Consider the following 5,425-nt stretch of genomic DNA (forward strand, 5'->3'; position numbering starts at 1 on the left):
ATCAAAATATTCATAACTTGATAAATGAAAAATGTTCTGATGCAGACACCTACTACAGTTAAAATACTCGGAGCAATTTAACAGATACATTTGGACATTTAGATGCTATTTGACCTGTTTCTTATCATCAATGTTAAAATACTTAATAAAATAGGTACAAAAATGCTGCTAGCGAGGATTTTCTTGTTATTTTCTAAGTCCATGAGAGACTTTTCTCTCTCACAGAAGAGGTAGCAGGGAATGTAAACAACCAAGCCACCTGCAACCTTGAAAAGTCTTGTTTATGGTACAGTAGAAAAATATTTTGACAATGGATGTTTTAGGATTTTAGCCAAGCACCCCCAAGGGGTGGCTGATCCTTTATCCAATTAGACTATGAAGAAAAAGTCTATAAAAGAGTTTGTAAAATAATTAAATAAATCAATCTTGCTGCACAACTCCTGCCTGCTGGATCTTCTCTCCTCCTCCTCCCTATGGCTGCGGGACACAGTGATATACCCTAGGAACCAGGCCTGTGGTAATAAAACCCCAAACAAACCACAGACACATTCAATTCTGTGTTGGGTTTCCTGCAGCTGAGAGCCCCTCTAGCTGCATTTCATAGTTGCATATGAGATTATGAACAAACTCGGAGTGCTGAAAAATAAGTTCTTAAATGTGCTGCTCACATGCACTCATTTGAGAAATAAAACCAGTGTGCAGACTTCAAAGCAAGCAAGGACTCGAAATATTAAGAAAAAAAAGATTATTTCATCCAGCTTTCACCGTTATGTGTGGTATAATGTATCATTCTGAAAGGATGACTTCACAGGTATAAATCAGCGAAACTGCTCTAATTACAACATATAATCTTTGAGGAAGAATCTGGGAAATGTCAGTTAGAAACAAGACTCTGGAGAAAAAGTAATGATAAGAAATGGCCTGGAGTGAACTAGAATAGTCACCCAATCATCTGAAGATGGAACCCTCAGAAATTGTTGAGATTTTTGTTTAAGTCAGACTCATTGACCAGGGTTCATTACATGCTGTATTGTCCCAAGGAGAAGGCTGGTCATGCATAAAAGCATTTCTGTTAATGGTGTAGACCCATTAAAAAAAAGTAAAAACCCCCTGCTAATAAAGAAAAAGGCATGCTTCTGTGGTTTAAAGTTAATTGAGATTTTCCAGTGGGAAATTCAAAGCAGGACTTTATAGAATGATTAAAGACATCTGAATTCTCTTTGCTTACGTCCAGTGGAAGCTCTAGGGATTCACAAGAAATTAAATGGTAGGTGATGGCAGTAGATCTGGGTGAAGTCTCCAGCAGTGTCTTCAATGGAGAGTGACTGTATCTCTAACACATCTTTGCAGTAAGATCATTTTTGGGGGCCAGGTGTGTATGTGTTGTTGCAAATAATCTTCGCGTTCTATTTTTGCAATAGTCATTAATCATTACTTTTAACTTCTTAAAGCAAAAGACTTCTTGGCTAGCAACAAAAATTGCTAAAATTCTGAATTACATTTTTTTCTCTTTTTTTATTTTTCTAGTTTTTCTTAAGTCATAGTTGAATATCTAATTTCTTGCTTGAGTAATTAAACTGTTGTGAAATAAGGCAGGTAAATGATGGCTCCTGCTTGCTCCTATCACACAGGTGTGTTGATGCAGCAGTCCTGCTGTGTCTACATGCTCAGTGTTCTTTAGGCTCCTCTTTCTCCCTGTTGGTACAGCAACCTGATGGTAAAGCAGTAGAAGACCCAGGTTAAGGCAATTAGACCTACTAACATACTGAGTTTATTCCCTCACCAAAGTATACACACATTTTGCCCAGAGCTGAAATTTTGTATTTTGGTGTCTTTGAATTGAAGAGAAACTTATTTAATTATATGGACTGCTTTGGTTATGGTTTTGGTTTTGTTGTTGTTGTTGTTTGTTTTTTTTTTGTGGCAACATGTCTTCTCTCCAATATTTGCAAACCATGCCAGGGTTTTCAGAGCAAGCATAGTTATGCTGATCCCAGTTTAGGAGACCTTTTCATAAAGGGAAAAAGCAGTAGCAGTAAACAGTTTTACAAAACTGCATTTACAGGAAACATTTTATAGGATTCTAAAATAAAACTTGATTGAGGGCATTTGTTAAAGTGCTAAACAAATTAGAAGAACTTAATAGAATATTTTAAGCACTTTAAAAGGAAGAAAACAGATCTTTCCCCTTGTACAGTCATCTTGAAAAGCCTTTTAAATAAATAATGCTATGACATTTGATATAATTAGGTTCAAAACCTATCATGAAATGGTATCCATTTAAGGGCTTCTATTTAACAAACTATCAGGGCTTTAGATTAGGGGAAGAGAATTCTGATGAACAATTAAACAAATGTCATCTCTTTACTCGATCCACTTTTATTTGTTTAGTGAAGAAAACATTAATGGAAATGCAGATACATTAGGACATTATGATAACTAGTACATTAATAATGCAAATAGCTTAAGAAGGTTAATTACTTCTCAAATGAGTAGTTATTGTGTAATGTTCTTCCTTTACAAAATATACCAACTCATTCAAAGATAAAAGCAATTCCTTTTTTTTTTTGGACTGCAGCTATTATTGAAATATACATAAGCATTTTGACCTGTTGGGTTTGAAAATAATTATCAGTCAACAATTACAGGGTGAAGTCCAACATTCAAAGATCAGGAATACATTATCAGTGAAAAATTTTTAGCCTTTATGCAGCATCAAAACCAGACAATTATTTCTGTGACTGCTAAAACATGCCTTTCCCCAAAAGGCCTAAACAGAAGCACCATATTTGAATTTCAGATGATTATTGCTTCTCTTGAAGACAATTAAACCATAATAACTGCTCCCTTGGTTTGTATGAATGCATTCTCTCAGTTGTTTTAACATTGTTTGAGATCCAACATATGAAGTCAACTGTCTCTGTTAGATTCAGATAAATAACAGAGTTGAATTTCTGGTTTAAACCAAAGTATAACTGTTTGATAAATGAGATTTCAACATATCTACCCTTTTATTAATTACTCACAATAAGAAAAAAATTTCAGTGTATCCTGCCACAGAGCAGAGCAAAAGTCATGTTCTGTTGCAGTGAGATCAGCATTTGATGGAACAAGTCATAAAGTGAAATTATATGCAAGTTTCCAAAGGAAGCTCACTTTCAGAATTATTATTTACTCTTAGGTTTGTAATCACTGTTTTTGGCTTCAACCAAGGTAGGAACCAAGGTCACAATGATTCCTGCAGTTACTAATCAAATGTGAGATGGAAAAATCTCCCATCCAAGCTGACTGTTGTCCTTTTGCAGAGGACGTTCTTGCAAATTAGTGTTCTTTCTGTAGTCCTTACTATATATTCCTAGTTATTTTCTCCATTGAAAGCTCAGTTTTCCTTATTTTGGTCCACCTATTTGTTAAGTTTGCAAGCAGTGCCACTGAGGTGACATATTTAGGTATTTTCCTAACACAATCTCATGCTCCAGTAAACAGGTACGAGCTGGGCTCTTGATGAGCACTGAGCTCTTCAACCTCCACAAGACCTTTCACCACTCAGGGCTGATGACAGCAGTAAATGAACAAACTCTCCACTCAGAGGTACAACCCTACACTACAAAATCTAGCTCTGAAACACTTCCAAGTAATTATAATACTGCATTGGCTCAACTCTGGGGTCAGGATCTTTGTTAAAATAGACATAATTACTGACATCTACGCAGGGTTGGGAATGCTCTGCAAGCTGGTTCAGTACCTTGGAAAACAGGAGTTTGATCCTCTTCAACACTTCAGAAAAACATGCACAATGCATATCAATATTCCACACTAACAACAACAAAAATTACCCCTGATCATTGCTGTACCTAATAGCAGCTGTTAATATAACAACCTTCATGGATCAGTCCAAATTACACATCCTTATACATTTTTCTATAATGATTTTTTTCCACATTTTTTAATTGTGGATCCTGAGATGTCCTGCATTCTGCTAACAAAATGCATTTTGTGCATGTTTCAAATATTGACATATCTAAATCTGACTTTCTATGGCTCAAATAATTTTAAAAGACCTGTTTTCTGCTATAGTGTCAAATATCTATAAATACCCTGTTCATTTTTCATACTAGGTCTTACTGTCATGTCCTCATTCCTTTTTTCAGAGAATTTCAGTCCCTGTATTTGAATATTGCATTGAAGAAGACAGTTTTGCAATTTGATAATGAATTATTATGGCATAACAGAATCCATTAGTTCTCCCCAAGTCTCCTTAACTCTGAGCTGTTGGCTGCTCTCTTTTTGCTGTCAAATATCAGAAAGTTCTTACATATGGGAAAAAATATTAAGTCTGAAAGATGAGTATGCTTGCTAAGTGAAGCTTCCTGTTTTGTTTCTCTAGCTTCTGGGTGTTAAAACCCTACGGGAAAGATCAGATAACAATCACAGAATCACCAGGTTGGAAGAGACCTTTAAGATCACCAAGTCCAAGCCATGCCCTAACACCACCTCGACTAAACCATGGCAGTGAGTGCCACATCCAGTCTTCATTTAAACACATCCAGGGATGGTGACTCCACCAGCTTCCCAGGCAGACAATTCCAGAACTTTATCACTCTTTCAGTAAAAAACTTTTTCCTAACATCCAACCTAAATGACAACAATGACTCACCTAAGGGGAAGATTTTTGTTCACTTTTTGTAGGAAAAAAAATGCTGTAAAAGCATTCTTTCTGAAGTAAAAAATATTTTTGCATTTCCTATAACATAACATTTTCACAATATTTTGTCATTTTGTTTTCATTTTAGGGTTAGGTTGTACACTAACACTGATACTGTAATCACCAGATATATTTAAACATTAGGATTTTGTGATACTGATATGAAATGTGAACATGGCTCCCTCTCTCCAAGACCACATATCCATTTAGGACTTTCTACTCTATTAAACAGTTCCCAGGTTCTCTTGCTAGGTTTCAGATTTGTAGTTTTTCAACAGAAGAAAACAATGTAGCAACACTGGTGACTATTTTCAGGTAGAGCTAAAAGATATTTTCAATAGGTGTAAATTCTACTCATACTTTTTTGTGGGTTTTAAATATTAAAAGAAAAGAAAATGGTCATTATTAACACGACATTGGAGAGAAAATGAGTTCATAAATATTTTTTGCTATTACTTAGTTATAGCCTTCTATGTCTATTCCCTGTGGAAGTAGTATTAACATTGAGCATAATTTTTGAGCCACAGAACCTATGCAGCAGAGATAAGGCTGCAGTCCCAGGAGCTGCTGCCCAGCTCCACTGTACATCACCCTGATGAATCCTAACCATTTATATCCTGCTCTTTACCAGTTACTGTAAGCAAGGGCAGTTAGTTTGGCCTTACTGGAACTGGGCAACAGACCCATCTCTCATATTATAGATTACCCTGCCTCACAATC

This window comes from Aphelocoma coerulescens, chromosome 7 (genome assembly GCF_041296385.1).
Source record: "Aphelocoma coerulescens isolate FSJ_1873_10779 chromosome 7, UR_Acoe_1.0, whole genome shotgun sequence".
In the NCBI taxonomy this organism is placed as follows: Eukaryota; Metazoa; Chordata; class Aves; order Passeriformes; family Corvidae; genus Aphelocoma; species Aphelocoma coerulescens.